Below are 18,868 nucleotides of genomic sequence, written 5' to 3'. Positions count from 1 at the left end.
AGTGAGGCATTTCCAAATATCTAGAGACAGCTTTGATTCCCAGTATTACATGTTGTCACCACCCGGGATGGCCAGACCAGGGAGGGGTCCCGGTGAGTTCAGAATTCCCTCGGGCTAAATTAAGGTGAAGTGACACCAAACGATCAGTTGAACGTTTCATTCCTGGCAGAAGCAGCCTGACCCTGGGAGGCGTTTCTCACAGCAGGAATTGGCATGGAACCCCCTCAGTAACCCGTGGAAACCATAGACATCTACACATCAGTTCGGGGGAGAAGGCGAGCCGAGCCCCCGCGTTGGGTCAGGAGTTCCGAGCGGACCCTTTGCTTTCTCGGCTCCTTCTCCCAGCGGAGCCCGGGGGCGGCTGGATCCGCTCCCGGCTCCAGGCTGGGTCAGCGGTTTGTGTCCGAAGGGATGAGCTGGGGGGGTTCTGGAAAAGGGCGGAGGGCGGAGGACGCCGACGCCGGCTCCGGCTCCCCTCAGCCCGAGGGCCCACACACGCGGGGCTTCACTTCCCGCCCTTTTACCGCCTCCCTGCCCCGCCCTCGGGCGGGCACTCGCGCTCATTAGGCTAATGAGGTGTCACGCGCGGTTTGCGCTCTCGGACCCTTCGGGACGCGGGTCGGCGGGCTTGGGGGCCCTTCGGGGAGCCCCTTCTCCCCCCCCTCCCCGCGGGCGTGCCCGTGCCCGTTCTCCGATCTCCGGCCGCCGCCGGGGAGCGGCCCCGCTCGGCGCACCCGGACCCGACCCCGGAGCTGGGCGTCCTCCGGCCCGGCCCGGCCTCCGCCTCCTCCTCCTGCTGCTGATGGCCGGGGCCGAGCGGCTGCTTTTCACCGGCCCTTCAGGGTCCCTTGTTCTGCACAGCTGGCCCCGCCACAGTGTTGGAGACATTAACTCATTCAGGCTCTCACACTTGTCCCTTGAAGTTATGTATGTGTTACGTTGGGCTGTTACCCCTTTTGAGGAGTAAAATGGGAAGACAAGGGCAATTTTTTCCCCTGAAGTTACATGCTGAGATTCTGCAGAGAGCTCTGGTGTCTGCCTTTTATATCTGAATAATGAAACCTGGCTGGTTCCTGTAGTGTCCTGCTGTGGTTTCATCTGAACTGGCAGATAAACATGGCATTAAGTGGTGGAAATGAAAGAAGCTGGTCAGGAGGTTGCCTGAGAGTGCCTGAGCCTTGCTGGGTGCAAGGACCTGATGCTGACTTTGGGTCACCATCATTCCTGGCTGGAGTTTCTGTCCTCACCTGAAGCAGGTCGGGTGCCAGGTGACAACAACCTACCTGATTGATAAAGAACAATAAGCATGTGACACCAGCATCAAAACCACAGCAAGGGTGAAGTGAGATAGGATGCATCCAGGAAAGCCCTGAGGATATCGTGAGATGATGGGAAACACGTCTGCAGCCCACTGATGCACTCCCAGGAGGATGGGTTGTTTTTCCACAGCAGCAGCAGTGGCAAAAGAAAACAAAACAGAAACAACTAAAATCGGGTTTTATTAGCTGAAAGGAAATGTTATCTTCCCTGTTGCTTCAGCAGCCTAAGGAGAAGCATGCAGTTTTTGTCAATATGCCCAAGGAACATTTAAGGCTTTCAACATCAATGTGTCATTTCCCATAACAGCCATCACGGGGGCAAGTCCAACAAAAAAGCCTTCATGGCCATAATACATGTTTCAGTGCATTTTGCTGTCTCCAGTAAAGCTCCCCAGGCTGCTTGCTCAGGCTCCAGGCTGCTCTCTGGAGACTGTGAGCGAGCAGTGGCTGGGACCATCTCAGCAATGGCAATCCCAAGGCTGCTGCTAATAAGACAAGTCCATGCACATCACTTTCAGAGCTGCATTCCCCTCGCCAGAGCCAGGCTGCCACACTCACTTAAATCCTGCCTCCTACCCACCAAAGGGCGGTGGGTCAGGGCGAGCCCACACCACCGTGGAGGCAACCTGGCCAGAGGCTGCTGTGAGCAGCTGGAGCTGCTGAGGGGACACTAGGGGACAAGGACCTGCACACTTGTGGGTAAGGAGTTAATGGGTAAATGCCAGTAGATGGCACTCAGGAAGATGAAGCCATCCATGGTCCTGGGGCTTGGAAACTTACTGTTTGGCACTACCAACAGTTCCTTTATTACAGCTCTTTATGTCAGTTCTTACAAAGGGTTTTTTTACCTGGATTCTGCCTTAAGCCATGGCCCAGCACCTCTCTGAGAAATTGTAACCGGACTTTGACCAACGTGCCAAGGCCAAAATAGTATCTGCTATCTGAAATACAGGCATTTCCCCAAGTAATCCAAATACCACTGCATTTCTTTGTTGAGACAAAAGGGGTTTTTTCATGCTGTGGATTTTGCTGGTTTTCAGCTAACATTGTAAGACCAGATTTGGCTCGGGCTCCCACACTTGTACATTGTGTTTTTTGAGAATCAGCAAGGTTCGAACTACGAGGCATGTGCACTGGGGCGATGATGCTACTGCAGTGTGTTGCTCTAAGAGGCTTTGGAGCAGCACATCAAGGGTCAATGTGCTCTTGTGTAACTCAGTAGTCCTGAGGCCACCCTGAGTGATCCTGGGGATGGAGTGACAATGTGAGGGACCAGACCCTGGTCTCAGCTGGGCCAAGCAAATCAACTTCATCAAAACTACACCTGCTCCAGCCTTACCAGAATATGGACCAGAACTATTCATAATCCAGCTAGCAGCTTTGTCTCTGAGGCCAGGGGCAGCATACTGGAAATATGCGACTTCTCTATAATGAGTTTGGCAAACAAGGTAATTGCATGCCAGTCCTGCAGGTTTCATTAGTCTGTCTCTGTCCATGGCAGGCTGATCTGCCTCTGTCCTCTGAAGTGGATGCACGCCAGCACCATCCATCTCTCACTGTCCTCTTGGCTGCAGAGTCCAGTTTTTTAATAGACATGGCCTGAATAGATTCAATAGGTGTCTGGTGGAGGGAGTGAATCTGCATCTCTGAACATCCTGAAGGATGGTTGAGCATTAGGCAGTCACATAAATGAGTGTCTTTCTAAGGTCAGAGGATGGAGAGGCATGATATCACCATGACAGATTGAGAGAGAGAGAGAAAGAGATATATCATTAATATGGTATGCATTTAATCCCCAAATATTCTTCACATCTTAAAATAAGATGCCTGGAAGGAAGTCCCTGCTGCCCTGAAAGCAGAGCTCAGCAGGGTTCACGTTTGTGCATCTTCAGGAAGACAGTGAGTTTGTTCAGACCCAGGTGGCAGAGTGATGGAGGTAGCCAGAACACACAGTTCTTCATTAAATTGTGATGAGTTGATGAGTTAATGAATTACAGGGGCCCTTCCTGCAGATCAGCCTGGAATTGGTATTTGGACAGCCAAGGATATGGTTTCAAAGTTCTTGCATTTAATTTTTTTTTTTTTTATCTGGGATTCGTGATCAGAGTTTTATTCTCATAAACAGTTTCTACAGCTTTAAAATGCTTTCGTATCTATTCTCCCTAATTTCTACTCATACCATGAAGACTCAGCATATACATTAACCAAAGCTTTGGTGGACATCAAGAATTCAGGGACTTCCTGTGGAAAAAAAGAAAAGCAAGAAAGCAACTCTAAAATAAAATAAAAACAAAAACAAAACCAGAAGATGAAAGAAAAAAAATCCAGGTGGTAGGGATTAATCTGATTTCATCTAAACTTTCCCCAAATGGAGAATATACTTCAAAAGTCAAACACAGAGCCCTATTTCATGTTCTCTACAGTAATCTTTAGAGTTCAAAACACTCATCTGTTCATCCCTCCACGTCCCTTCACAGTGGCGTTTGCAAATGACACAAACATTTGACTATGATCTGTGCTCTCCCTAATGCAGCCGAGCCTGTGCGCGCCTTGTAACAATTTTCTCTGGAGCAAGTTCAAGCACAATTTGCTCATGCTGGTATCTATCTGTCATCGGATGTGTCAGCCGAATCTCTCTCAGCTCGAGTGGGGAGGAAGGAGACAAAAGGTCACCTTCTACATACGGTATGTTCTCCAGGAGGCAGGAGGAAGGAGGAGGAAAACTAAGTTTTCATCTACCTGACAGGAATCGAATGCTTTTTTCTCTTTCCCTTTGCAATTCATTCCCCATGCTAGCAGTGCGGCTCAGTGCCTCTGGTAGCAGATAGATGTGCTTAGGACAGATGAAAATGAACCAGATCCATTGGAAAGCTAGGAGTGTTGCTGCTGCCGAACAGTCGCTCTGAAGGTTGTGGTGCCTTTCCTTAGAGGAAGGATTGCTCACCAGCAATTGAACACCAACAGTGGCTTAACTCTCCAAGGCTGCACTCTGCACTGAAACTAGATCTGGTTGATACAACCAAGGTGCTTTTGGGAGCCAGCATGAGGCACTTGGGTTCATGACACTTGGGTTCAGCCCCAGCTGAACTCACACTGCGTTGCTTGGGAGTTCATTCTCCTGTGGGAGATGCAAGCAAGGAAGATGATTTCAAGCGCAGTTCTGCACTGAAAAGGGGTTAATGAAGAAACAACACCTTCCTACTCCTTGTGTGTACTCAGAACTGCATCTGATTACTGGCTGCACACAACACGGGGACCGTGACCCTGGCCCACCCCACCACAAGCTGGCATGGCTTCCATAGAGTGTGCCAACAGGAGATGTACTCACTGGGAAGAGGAAGAACTTCATAGCCTGAGCTTTAACCTGCATTAGACACTTAGCTCAGATATGGGCAGTTACCTACAGCAACTCAACAATTAGGAACCTAAGCTCCCCGAAATAGCAATTCTGAGCATATCGATCAGGTGACTAAAGCAGATCATGCTGCTCCAATTAGGCAATGGGATGTCTGGATGCTGCTGCATGCAGGGTGGTGACAACCCTGGTGATTGCTGGAGAGCACCAGCCCAACTCACAGGTCCCTGGCAGGCTGACACAGAACAGGGCAGATGCGATTTGGAAACCACTGCAAAACTCCAATCCCACCAAGAACCAGCGCATCTCCTGATATTGGGCAAGGGCTTGCTATTCTCCAAGAAAGCCATGGTCCAAGGCATTATCCTGGAGCGTGAAACTCAGGTTACCCAGATTCACTTGCTTAGGGAAAAGTTTGGATTAGAAAACACAGCAGAGGGAAACACGACGTGTAGTGTGGTGTGGTGTGACCACTGCCCACACAAGAGCCAACCTCTGTCCCATTGTACACAGGGCAAGACTGCTCTGGCTTGGGAGGAAGACAGAAAAGTGGCTGGAGTGGGGATAGAAACCAAAGCATCCATCTCCATTGAAAAAGGATCTTATCTTTACTGCAGATAGAACCACAACGACTTTTTTATCCTTGAGGTTTATTTTGTTAGTGTTTCTGTATCTGACACCAGTCAAAAGGGATTCTGGGAAAAAAATATAAATGGTACTTTTAGTGTTTTATAAAAGGAGATGTATGATCTCAGTCATTCAGTGAGAGCAGAAGACTTATGGGATGGTAAGGAACAGAAAAGAGCCTGGAGATTTATTTCCCATTAGAGTGCATCAGATGGGGAGGAAGGGGGCACAGACAAAACTGAGTGATTTGATGTGGAACCAGAGCCAAAACGTAGAAAAGGCAAAAATCAAATCGAGACAGGCTGTAAGTTTTCCAGTGAAATGTTTCCCTCCCCCAAGAAAAGAGGTATTTTCTACAAAAGGACATGTTCAGGACAGCCCCCAGTTTTCATGAAATTGTTGTTATTTTTCAGTTTGCATTGAATAATCAAGCCAAAAAGGATTAGCACCACCAGAAAAAGAAGTTAGGTTGCAGCAGACTTATTTCCATTGAAAACTTAGGTGAAAGCAAAGGCTTATGTGTAATTCTTCCATCAATAAAATCTAATTTTCCAACCATTTTTAAGGCTGAAGTGAAAAAAAGAGTTAAGAAAAAACATTCTCAGGGAAATGAGCTAGATGCTATTGACAGTAAATCTACAGAAACTTTCACCAATCTGGCTGCTGTTGTTACCTGTCAATCTCTCAAAATATCCATGTGAAGGATAGGCATGTCCTGGAGGATAGCCTGCTGCTTGCAACAGGGATAGGCTTATACACCCAAATAAATGCATTTTCTTTTTCCCTGGCCATATCTCTTCATCTAATAAAAGGTTTTATCTCCCCCTACAAACCTTGTCTTACTATAACACTTAACCCTCACTAGCTACACACATGCAAAATAACCAAGCCTATTTCGGAGAATGGGAGAGGACTGCGACATATTGAGCCAGCGCAGTCAGTCTTGCAGAGGAATGCATCTTAGCTGGGTCAGTAAAGAAAGATTGCTGCCCTGCCTGCCAGGAGGGCAGGCCGATGGAGGACCCATTACTCAATCCCACTCCACTTCAATGTTTATTTTGCTGTGCCTCTAACCGTGCTCCCCAAGCATCTCGTCTGTCCTTATTGCATCCATGATGCTTCCTGTTGCCCTGTTAGATGTTTTCAAAGTCACTAAAATAGGATAATACAGACGAACACCCACACGATACAAATTTAGTAACGTGAATTGGAGAAGAGAGAAAATTTTTTTTACGTGCCGGCTGTTACAAGCACACAGCAACAATTGGTGCAAACTGTACATTTTGCAGTATGTGTTAGTGTGCAGAGACCCAGGCACAGATTTTTAGCAGCAGCAGTAGCTGTGATGAAGCTGGTTTGTAACAACCAGCGTAAAGTAATGGAGCAATGAAAACACCAAACTATTTCACTGTGCAGCCAAACTAAATGCCTTTTGGTCCTTCATGCATGAGTCTCATAAGTGTAAGCTTCTCACACTAAAAGAAAGAAAAGCATCCCTACACTTTAGCAAGAAGAGTGATTCAGATAGCCCCAGGCAACAAAGATCTGAGCCAATAAAGAACAACAGCATTTGACTGCCTTTGAAAAAGTATTTGCTGATTTTTTTTCCTGTGCAACATGGCTTTAAGCTACGAAAGACACAGAGGTTAATGGCAGGTCACTAGGAAGATGTTATTGTGTTATTTCTTTTCAACATGCCTTCCTCCCCTTTTCCAGATGTGTAGGGCCAAATGGGAGATGGACTGGCAGTGGAAGCCTCAATCCACACTCTAAGCAGAGGTCAGCCCAGCCCTGGGTCTGAGCTTTGGGACTGGAACCACCTCTATTACTCTGAGAATGAAATGCAGCATTGCTTTTGTAGAGACTGTTCCAATGCAGTTTTCAAAAGCAGATGTGCACAGAAATAAAAGCCAGAAAACCGTCAGCTCCACATGACTAACTCAGAAACGCAGCACATATGTTGGAAATCTGGTAAAGAAAGGGTGGGGAACAAATACCTTAAGAGTTCCCATTGTTCAAGTATCTCTGAAATAAACCTCTCTGATGGGCAGAGTACCTTGGAGGAGTCCCTAGCTGCTCTGGACCTGGCAGCAGCAAATGTTTTCTATCCAAAGTAAAAATAGTGCATGGAGAAGATAGTCAGTGAAAACAGGTGGAAAAGACAGTGAAAACCAGAAAATGACTGAAGAACCATAGAGTGAACTCCTGGCCTAAGCCAATAGCAAAAAACTCCCACTGGTTTCCATAGGTTCATGTAACTTCTCCTTTCCTTAGTAAAACGTCCAGACAAAACCAGAAATTTTTATCAGGAAGGATTACATTCACACTGTCCATCATTCCTTCTGCAATTCCATCACCATGGTAAGAGATCAGGTAAGGTCCCCCGTCCTGCCGATAGCACTGCTCTGATGTGGAAGAGGCTATGGCCTTTTGACCTTCTCTATTGGTTATAAGATAAGATACAGGGCCTTTTCATCTCCTGCTTAAGCAGGATTTCTAACATGTCTTTCAGAATGAGGAGAGAAGCATAAAAAAACTCTGTCTCACAAGCATGATGTTTTTTAATGAATGCTCCCTAACAAACTGATGAGATGGGATGGAGAGAACGATCTCTCTCTAGCCTGCACATGAAAGCGTGCCTCTGTTCCCCTCTGACACAGCCTCACAGGCTGCTGGAACATCCAGGGAGCAAGCCTCATCCATGACCATCGCCCAGAAGTCCCAGGCTGAAATGAGATAAACTGACCTGCCACTTAGCAGTGGTAGATGACTTCCCCAGAGCTTCCTTCCAGCTCTGTAAATCAGTCATACCAAGCAGAGGTTGGCTGGAGGGTGCCTCATCCCTTCCAAGACTCACAGCCCTGCCCTCCTCTTCCAAAGCCATTTATTTGGAAAGGGCAAAGAGAGGTCCAAGCAAAGCTATGACTAATGCCTAGCTAATTCTCAGAAGAGAAGGCAAACCAGCTCCCAAGGAAACAGAGTCTTATGCTTTCCTGACCCAGGCTGTGAGAGTTTAAGAAAGAGCTTGCTCTTACCAGTAAAAATAAATGGTTTCCTCATCAGAGATTACAGAGGGCAGCTCTCCTGTCTGTGTTATATCTGCAGGGCCGGTGGTGCAAGGACAGATGTCAAGACGTTGAGTACCCGAAGACCTGCAGCAGTGCACCGCAGGGATTAACCTAGGTGCAGTCCAGAGGAAAAATTTAGTGTGTCTCTTGTCCTAACCTTTTTAGGTGTTAAGTGCTGAAGTCATTGTTTGGTTTTCATTGTCACAACCACACAAAACTTACCTTCACTTTCCCTGAGTAGTTGTTTCCTACTTTGGGTTTGAACACCAGAACATGTATAGTCCTCACTGCAATGTTTGTCACGTTCATAGGTGTGAAACAGCCCCCAACTTCTATACACACCTTCAGTGGAAGCTGCTCTTCACTTAAGCCTAGGAAGCAGGTTCTGAGAGTAGCAAACAAACAGCAAATACAGCATTGATTAATAAATGAAAAATACAGTACACATGAGCTATTTGCAATACAAAGCAATAAGGCTCAATGAAGTCGAGGAAATATCTATTAAAATGAAGAAAAATTCAAATTACAAATTTTTTCCTTCTCAAATGTGTATGTTTTAATTAAGTATTTTTAGTGCTTTATATTCCTACATTACCAGCTAATTTGTAAATTCCAGCAGCTTTACATACTTTTTAAGCTACATTTGTTGTTCTACTGAATTAGTACTTTATTCAACTAATATTTTTACATTCACCAAAGAGGTATAAAATCTTGTATCTTTGAAAAAAAAAATATTCTTTTAATGATCTCCAGTGTTCTGCTGCAGGCAATATTTTGCAGGTGTACATGGGAGCTGGGAAACAATTACACAGAGCTGGAACTGCCAATGCCCTTTCTCTGTTTGGAGGAAAGGAAGATTCCAGTACTCAGTAACTTGTCTTTAGGAAGAGCAATGTTGCACAAAAATAACTGCAGTTAATGCAGTTACTATTGTGCAATTTGCCCATATGAACTTAGATAAGTTGTCTCTTTCTAAAGAAATACAAAATCTCTCGTTCCATCAGTTCACTCTAGCCAGTGTGCAGGAACACTGAAGAACCTGCCTCTAGCACCTAATCCTAGAGGGTAACTTCTCCCTTGGAGAAAGTGATATATTCAAACAGCTTTCTATGACAGGCAGTATCCAGTGAAGGCCCCTGCAAAAAAGAATATGGAAGCTGATGTGAACCTCACTCTTTCCATGCAGGTTTCACTCTTCTGCAGGGGTTGATTTCAAGGAGTTTACAAGCTTGAGGGTGTGAGCAGAGTGTCTCTGTAGCATACCTTTGCAAAGCAGAACTGCAAAAGCTCGCTAAGTCTGAACTGCAGAAGGAATTCAGGTTTGAGCATGTCAGCAAGGAACAGAAGGACCTGAGAGCACAAACTACACACTAAATAACCCATGGCTTTCTGTACAAAAAAGTGGAAGTTCATGGGGTAAAATATCACAAGGAAGGAAACTATTTTAACCATACAAATGGCAAGCATATTTAAAAAAAACCAGGTTTTAGTTTAGCAGAAGTAGCTTCTGACCTAGGAATACTTTGCTGGTACAGAGGGAACCCAGTATCCAACTTTGCTTTCATGATGCTGTGCCAACACAGCCCATTATGCAAGAGAGGACTTTCAAATTCTTATTTAATAAAAGAGGTCAAACTGAGCTCAAACAGTCTCTTGTTGAAATGCAGCTTAATGTGGATTTGACTAACTGTCATGGCCTAGTGCCAGTCAGCAACTTCAGAGAGGTTTCTGAGAAAGGTTCTTCAACCTTCCTTTGCTTCAGTCTTCCTTATTCAGTGAAAGAGGGTAAAGCAATGAGAATGAGAGGTCTTCATAAAGGAAAAAATTACAAGGTCTTGCTGTGGAAAAACCATAACTAGCACGTCAAGATATCCATGCCAGACAATGTGTCTGCTGGTTTTGCTGCTGGACTACATCTTACCTTAAGGGAAGCAAAGAGAGTTGTTATCTGTAGGTGAGACGAACAGAAAGATGAAGCTGTGAGTGCTGCTGAGATGAATGTGTCACATCAAAAGTTCATTTCAAGCACAGGTTAGGATCAACTGGAGGGTGACACAGTGGCAAAATCTTTTATTCATCCTAATTTCATGGCTAGATCTGTGTAAGAATGAGGACAAGAATTTTGAAAAATTCACCACAACTGTGTTTCTTTATTTTGTTGCATTTTTTTTCTTCAGCTTAAAACTTGATGTATTCAATCAATTCTACTCCTTCTGTTACATTGTGGATTAGCTAATTGCAGAAGCGAAAAAGGGTGCCTGATTTATTATGTACAGAGCTTCGGAAAACTACAAAAAGCAGAAACCTAGACAAGTCATCCAACTCCTCACTAATGGCCTTCAGCAATGAGGAAATGAGACTAACTGTAGTAAAAATGCAAATAAAAAGCAACATATGAATTCAGGCCTCTGTCTTCATTACAGAATCAATAAGGAACACACTAATTCAGGCAGCCAAAAGTTTAAAGCCAAAAAAAGGAGAACAAGCCCCAGTCTTTCACATCTGTAGCCCTGGCAGCAAGGAAATCTTGCCAAATTCCTAACCGCTTGTATAGCAATTTATACCTCCCATCGCCCCATGTGGGCTCTAGTAGCCTATGTCAACAGCTGAGGGACAAATCTCCAGAAAAGAAAGTCTTCCTCTGGGGTCAGGAGGAGCCTCTCTTGAAGTCTCTTCCATGATGAGAGCGTGAAATTGTCAAGACCTGTTGAACTGAACTTGAACAAAATTTAAACTGGAATTTCTGACCAGCCCCAAAATCCTTGCCTCTTCTTCCCAGATCTTTCTCTTGCAGGCACAATGCCTGTCCTGCTGCAAGAAGGGCTCAAGCACAGTGGCAACACCTGCTCTAAGGGCTTTTCAGTCATGCTAAGGAGCAAGACTGATCAGCAGCTTCATGAGAAATCCTCTTCAAGGGTAAGTTTCAGTCACCCAATCTATTCTGGATAAAATGTAAGAACTTGAAACATTTGACTGTGATACCAGTTGCTTTTGAGGAATCTGTTACACAACCATCAGCTCATGACAACTCTTGGCTTTTAAAGACTGAACCAGTGACACGGAGGAGAAAGTTCTACATGCAGCTACCTAACCTCAAAGTCCCTTCATGGTAAAGCATCTGATAAAGCAGTGAGCCTGTGCAAACTAAATTTAGTGCTGAAAAAATGGAGCTCAAACACGTACAAAACTTTCACTCACTGTGTGAGTGTATGTGTATGAATCAAATTTCTACATTGCTCTTTGCCAATTAATACCTCCAGATAAAACACACCAGGGAGAGACTTACAATTTCAAACATTTTGTGTGCTCTCCTGCCCTGATAGACATCGTAGCACTTTACTCCTGTTTTACATGTCCAAATATTTGCCTGGATAAATAGATTTAGAATAGTTTGAATAAGCTGCACTTTCTCTGAGGAAGCTGGATGAGTCACATCGAAAAAAAACGTTCTGGAAAAGATCTACGGCACAACTACAGACAGAAAAATTAAAGGAGAAGTTGGCACTAAACAATGCATCAAGGGTAGAAATGTCCAGACTATGTGAAACGTGAGTAGCCTATAGATTTAAAGAAAATTTGCCGAGGGAAGCATTTCCCCAACCTCAATCTTTATGAAAACTCTTTCGTAAAACAATCAATTGGATATATACTTTTTAAAAACATAAAATACATACTTTCTTTTTTTTGTAACATGAAAGTCACAGACAATTAAGCTCACCAGGAGCAGAACTCCTCAAGGTGGTTATATACACAGCTGGACTAACTGGACTGTGTTAGGACTGGATACTGTCCTAACACAACCTGTAAGCTCAAAAGGTACTAACCGGTGGGAAAGACTTGCCAAACCATAGTTAGAGCTAGATCTTTTCTACCCAGCAAGAGTCTCAGAAATGCCAAGGAGTCACTCCTTAAAGCTGTCTGCTTGGCTGGACTGCCATGGTGCTACAGGTCCCGGGTCCCTTGTAAGAGAGTCCATGCAGCAAGGTGGCCTTAGCCCTGGACCTAGAACTTGCCATGAAAAGGAAAGGAAATTGAGAGGGGTTTGAGTGGAAACCTGCCCGGCATGCTGGAAACACCCCTAGAAACATGACACAAATATCTGAGATGCAATGAAAACAGTATTTTTCACTCTTGTTACTCTGCTTGTACCACAAGGAAGCAAAGGACCAAAATAACACATACACCGTAAGAAAGGGCTTCAGTTACAATTTTGTGTCTCTCAGGACACAGCGAGAGCCCTCACATGCTTCAGAAATCCAAGTGGAGATCTAGCACGTTATGTAGATCAATTGCAGGCATAGAATTAGGGAAGCAAAAAGTGATATTCCCACCATTAAATATAGGTTGGAGCCTTAATAAAGCACAAAGTAAATGAAACGAGAAGCTTTTAAATTGAAATTATTATGCGCTGTAACAACTGCCAGAAATTATATGCTAATGTCATTCTCTTGCTTTTATTCCTCTCCAGTTCAGCAACAACCCACTCACCTCAGTCTCTTCCTGCATCTGCAACTGCTCCTGTCTCACAGATCTGATACTAGTCTTGCTTTAGATAGTGGGCCCTCCGCCATCAAAATGCAACATCCTCCCCCAAAATGCCCCAAACCCAACAATTTCACCATGGATCCAGCAACCTCTCTCCTTGAAAGCCCCCCAGCATTAAGACCCTCAAGACTTCTCCATGCCTGTGCCACAGGCTGGACCATAACCTGAGATCCTGCATATATAATTTCTTTCCTACCAGTGGTAAATCTGCTGCTAGAAGGATCCACTTAGGCATTCAAGCTTTCTCAGCCTTGTATTTCACTTCTGTATATAGGAAATAGTAAAAAATCAATTAAGACTATTACATTTTCCCTCCTTCCTGATTTGCTTCATTTAAAAGTAAGAAACAGTCCAAGGTTGGCCAACTGGAAACTTGCGGCATGGCAACTTCCACCGCTTTCCTGCCTCCGGGAACACAGAGGAATAAACCCAAACCTTCTTTCTTCCTGATCTTCAGCTTCTGGCTTGGAATTACACGTGCATTGTGCAGTCAACCCACTTTCTGTTACCTGCACTCACACCTCTAATTAAACAGAAGATAATTTCAGCCTTTGGCTGGTTCTTTCTACGTGGGGACTCCAAGCCTACGTTATTCCTTCTGCTCCGTCCAATCTGCAGTTTGACACACCACCATGGGCAGGAGGGTTGTGTGGGCAAAACCTGATCCTCCAGCGATGCTGGTCCTGTTTGGCAACCCCTGTGTCATCCCCAGACAACCGAGTAGCGTCTCAGTGATGTTGCTTCTTATACAACAGAGGGTGTTCAGAGATTACAGAATTGTTTTGGGTTTGTGTGGCTGGGTTTTGGTAGTGGGGGAGGGGCTGCATGAGTGGCTCCTGTGAGAAGCTGCTAGAAGCTTCCCTGGCTCCAAGTCGGACCCACCTCGGGCCAAGGCCGAGCCCATCAGTGATGGTGGTAGTGCCTCTGGGAGAACAGATTTAAGAAGGGTGAAACTGCATTGGGGAGGAGATTGGAATGTGAGAGGAACACCTCTGCAGATACCAAGGTCAATGATGAAGGAGGGGAGGAGGTGCGCCAGAGGAGGTGGATGCCCCTGCAGCCCGTGGTGAGGCGGCAGGCTGTCCCCCCCCAGCCCATGGAGGGGAGCGGGGGAGCAGATGCCCACCTGTAGCCCGGGGAGGAGCCCACGCCAGAGCAGGGGGATGCCCCCCAAGATGGCCGTGACGCCATGGGAAAGCCCACGCTGGAGCAGTCTGTGACTGACGGACTGCAGCCCGTGGGAAGGACCCACACCAGAGAAGTTCATGGAGACCTGTCTCCCGTGGGAGGGACCCCATGGTGAAGCAGGGGACGAGTGAGGAGTCCTCCCCCTGAGGAGGAAGGAGCGGCAGAGACAACGTGTGGCGAGCTGACCCCAACCCCCATTCCCTGTTCCCCTGCACTGCGGGGGGGGGAGGAGGGAGAGAGAACTGGGAGTGGGGTTGAGCTGGGAAGGAGGGAGGGGTGAGGGAAGGTGTTCTAAGATTTGGGTTTACTTCTTATTATCCTGTTTTTATTTGATTTGTAGTAAATTAAATTGATTTTGTTTCTTCCCCAAGTCGAGCCTGTTTTGCCCATGACCATAAGTAGTGAATGATCCCTCCCTGTTCTTGTCTCAACCCATGAGCTTTTCTTTATATTGTCTCCTTCCCATCCCACTGGGGTGGGGAAGGAGTGAGTGAGCGGCTGCATGGTGCTTTGTTACCAGCTGGACTTAAACTACGACAAGAATAAAAACTGGAACTGCAACCAAAGCGAAGAGTTGCCTGGGGAAAGGGAGTGGAAACCAATCCCATGGGACTGTTAGCACCTAGAAGCTATCTAGAACTAGAAATAAATACTATAAGGGTGTCCTGCAGCCCACATACAAGTGCACTGTGCTCTCCTCAGCCACAGGTAACGGTCCCGAACCGCCTCTGCAGCCATAGGTAACTTTGATCTTCTTACCTATGGGAACAGGTGATGTTCTCCAGTCACCATGGGTACTGGCACCCAAAATCAGACCATGGCAGAGGTTCACTCACATCAGTAGCAATAAGCATGAAAATGGTGTTATATGATGCAAAGAACCTGTGGAGAGAGGAGGAAAAAAAAAAACAAAACCAAAAAAACCAAACACCCCCCCCCCCCAAAAAAAAAACCAAAAACATTTACAGGGGAACACAGGACCAAGGTGAAAATCAGAAAGCCACAAGATCACAGGCAATTATGGGTGACTTTCTTGGCAATCACAACTTGCAAATCAAATCCACCTCCTGCCCCGGTGGCTGGTTGCCAGGAACAAGTTAATTAACCATCACTAAGAAATGCACGTCTAGTCTAGACTTTAACAGTGCTACTAATGCTGACTCCACCTCCTCTTGGCAGCTTCCTCTGACTGACCTCCTGTGATTGCCCGCGGGCCAAATTCATCCTTGGGGAAAGTCTTTTTTTCTTTAGCTTGCACCAGGAATTAGTTTAGCCCTGAAAGTATGCCCTGGCATTTTCCCCATAACCTAAAGGAAATAATAAAATCTTTCTTTCTGTTTTTTTTAACCTTCCCTCAACATCATTGATCTTCCCTTTTTTCCTCCAATCCCCTTCACACCAAAGGCTTATGGCTCCTTGTCACTTTCAGCTGGTATTTGCAAGCATTTATTTTATTTTACATGTTGCTCATTGAACTTTTTCCAGTTCGTGTGTCTTATTTTAAAACTACAATTCACAAAATAGTCTAATTCTCCAAATGGTGCTGAACTGAGTGGAATAATTACCTTCCTTGTTTTAGGCCTCTGCTGGAGTCCAGAATTATACACTCAGAAAATTATGATTGTTTTATCTTCTTTTTTTTTTAGTTTCATAAGATGTGTGAAAGACAGTTTTTATAAAGGACATAAAACCAGCCAAAACTATAATTACCACAGGCAGAAAAGAATTCAGAGAAAAGATGATTTTATGATTAAGGCATTGGAGTAGAAAGTCAGAAATTTAGATTCTTTTTGTGGCTCTGCCAAAAACTCTCTCTATAACCTTTGCTGAGTGAGTTAATCCCTCTGTGCCTCAAATAAAATACTCTGGCACTTCCCTGTTTTACGATGGCTGCTGCAAAAACACATTCATTCACATTTGCGAGATGTTCAAATACACCAATAGTCAGAGAACCACAATGACTGGGATGGTTACAGTCATCTGGCTGTATTTAATCATCTCTTGTCAAAAGCATATGCATCTTTAATCACAAGCACATGGGTTATAGCAGCATCGCTCTTGAGAAACAAGCACCGTACTAAAAGAAAAAAACAAGAGCAAAAATTCCATGTTCCTAACAGAAAATATTTTGCAAAGCAGGGCAGCAAATGTCTAAATGTATATGTGAAGCTTAGCGTTTCCCCATTCCTATTCCCCCAAAACAGGGACAGTCTCAGGTCTCTTACTAAAAAAGCCTGACCAAAAAGTCAATTCATATTCCACTGGAGGTGTGTGAAGTCAACAGCAATTACAGCAACTCCCAGACTTCCATCTTGATACCAAGGAAAAGTACACAAAAGAAACATTACTAAAGGCATACACATAGTTTTGAAAATAACCTTAGAAACAGGATGCCAGAGGAGTCAGGGGGATTAGTTGCATACATTTCCAGGACATGAAGAGGACGCTGAACTTTCAGAGTGAATTCCATTTAGAAACACTGAGATCGAGCAACAACTGAAATGAGAAAGTGAGAAAGTGAAGCCTCTGCAAGCTAAAGCAACACAGCAAGCGAGGGTCACTGCAGGCACCTGTGAAGGCAGTTGCTTTCACCCAGCACTTCAGTGCCTTGCTGGCAGCTTTGGGCACAAACTAAGGCAGATCCAGAAGGTCTTTTATCTGATGCTGCTGCTATGAACCATGTTCTCATCATGTGCTTGTATAGAAACTGCTGCCACCATGCTCTGCCCACCCTGGGCACACTGCCTGGGGGAAGAGGCAAGCTCATGGGTGTCTACGTTCTTCTCTCTTCCTGCCCAAGCACCAAAGACTAGGAAGGCTGCTATGTCAAACTATCCCTCCTTCCTTTTTCATTGCTTTAATAAATTAAGCTGAGCAACAATAGAGATGAGAGAAAGCAGGACAATGTGGTAAATGTAGCAGAAAGAAATTTGAATTGTAATGAGAAGAGCTAATCAGGAAAAGAATGGACTATAGAAAAAGCACTAATGAGTTTCTAAATAAATTCAAAAGGTTAATATTGTTCTATCTAACAAATACGAGAAGAATCCTAATGTGAAATTAAAGGGCTCACTCCAATGCCCTTGTGGCCATATGTTAAAGCCATACTGCCCACCCACTCCATTTACCTGTCCAGCCACCACAGCCTTCTGCTGCCTCTCATAGATGGCTATTGTAAATGGGATCTCTTCAGCTCAGCCAGGTGTCTCAATCTCTTTTGTTTCTGTACTTCAAATGCTTGATCCAATAAGTCAATGGATAGACTCTCTTTGACTTACAGAGTTTGCATCAAGATTTTTGTGACTCGTTTATATTAACATTAACAAATCAATAATCAAAATACAGTTTTCAAACCTTGAGGGATGTGTGCATGTTTGTGAAGTGCCAGACGATGAGGTTTTCAAGTACTCTTATATTCACTTTTGTTATCATGTGGATTGCCAGGGTGAGTAAAAAGCCAACGCAGGTTCACTGAGGAACGGGCAAGTAAAAATAAAAGTTTATAACAATAAAAAGCTGGAGGGGTTTTGTTTGTTTGTTTTAATTTATATGATGTCAGTAGTTCAAAATATAAAGCTAAGACTTTCGATATATAATAAAAAATGAAAATATTCAGAGTCCTTTATGCACTCTATTACAAAACATGTAAAAATTGTATTTCAGCCAAAATACGGTATTTTTTTTAGGTGAGAAAAGCAGCCCCTTTCAAGAAAAAAAAAAATATCCAATTCCCAGCAAAGTAATAGACTCACAGGCTTTTCATAAGAATAGAAGATCTGCTCAACTATTTTCTTGCTTGAAGGAAGGAAATGGTGCCATTATAATATTTTACCCTGAATATAAAAAAACTAGAGTGACATCATTCTTCAGGGAGAAGTCTGAGTATATTTGTGTACATGGCTGTCCATCTGTCTTCTGAACTGCAAACAAAATCTAGAGGGAAGAGATGAGGGTAGCTGCACATTTATCTCCCTCCCTGGTCCCACGATGCCAGGAAATGAGTTAGGTGCAGTCCCAGAGCCATGTAACCTCATTACGATCCAACTTTATCCACACTAATAAATCTATCTGCACACATTACTGCGGGCATAGTCACACGCTAACGTGCCGGCACAGCCAGGGGATGTGCAATGACTCAGACCCCATCAGGTCTGCGCGGGGCAGAGTTGAGCGTGTCTGTGCCCCTCTGCCCTGCCTGAGGCAGCAGCCATAGTCAGACCCGATACATGGTCCCAATGGGCAGAGCTGCAACCGTTCAAGCTCAACCATCAAAGGATCCCTTCGCTCCTATCGCTTGCAGAAAATTAACAAAATTAAGATATGCACCTTTTTTCTTTCAGGCATGTGAATTATTCTACAGTTGGGGTAATAATCCCATGCCAAGACTGACCATCCTCTGTATTATTCACAGGAACCTTGCAAAATGCTGCTTAGCCACTCACCTGCCATGAATAACTTTGTTTGACAGGCAGGTTAAACACTTTAGCCTTCTAATCTTCCTCCTCCTCCTCGCAGAGAAGGTGGGCATTCGTGCATCGCACTGAGAGGTATCACAGTGAGGATGCTTAATAGAGGCTTCGGTGGAGTTCGACCCTGGGAGGCAAAGACTGAAAGCAGAAAACCTTAGATGCAAGAGACAGGAGGAGTGGGAAATGCATGGAGACAGAGACTTGACAGTCAAGACATGTAAACTCTTTGTCAGTAACCCTTTGAAAGCCAGTGGGAGACGTGCACTTACCCTCATGTCAGTTATGGAGAGCTCACCA

The 18,868-nt window shown here is 44.8% G+C and overlaps 1 long non-coding RNA gene across 2 annotated transcripts; it reads right to left on the bottom strand.

The window, feature by feature from the left end:
* Window positions 1–1,480: 1,480 nt before the first annotated feature.
* On the bottom strand, window positions 1,481–17,633 carry LOC128142995 (uncharacterized). Of its 2 annotated transcripts, none has more exons than XR_008235585.1 (5): window positions 17,231–17,633; window positions 10,291–10,466; window positions 8,592–8,754; window positions 8,337–8,480; window positions 1,481–3,560 (listed from the first exon to the last, which is right to left on the bottom strand). It is a non-coding gene; the product is annotated as an uncharacterized LOC128142995 (long non-coding RNA). The 2 variants fall into 2 exon arrangements; XR_008235586.1 differs by lacking the exon at window positions 17,231–17,633 and adding an exon at window positions 13,575–13,707.
* Between the last annotated feature and the right edge of the window lie 1,235 nt (window positions 17,634–18,868).

Source organism: Harpia harpyja, chromosome 1 (assembly GCF_026419915.1).
Source record: "Harpia harpyja isolate bHarHar1 chromosome 1, bHarHar1 primary haplotype, whole genome shotgun sequence".
In the NCBI taxonomy this organism is placed as follows: domain Eukaryota; kingdom Metazoa; phylum Chordata; class Aves; order Accipitriformes; family Accipitridae; genus Harpia; species Harpia harpyja.
Note: the sequence above shows the minus strand (reverse complement) of the source record. Positions and strands in the feature narration are given on the sequence as shown.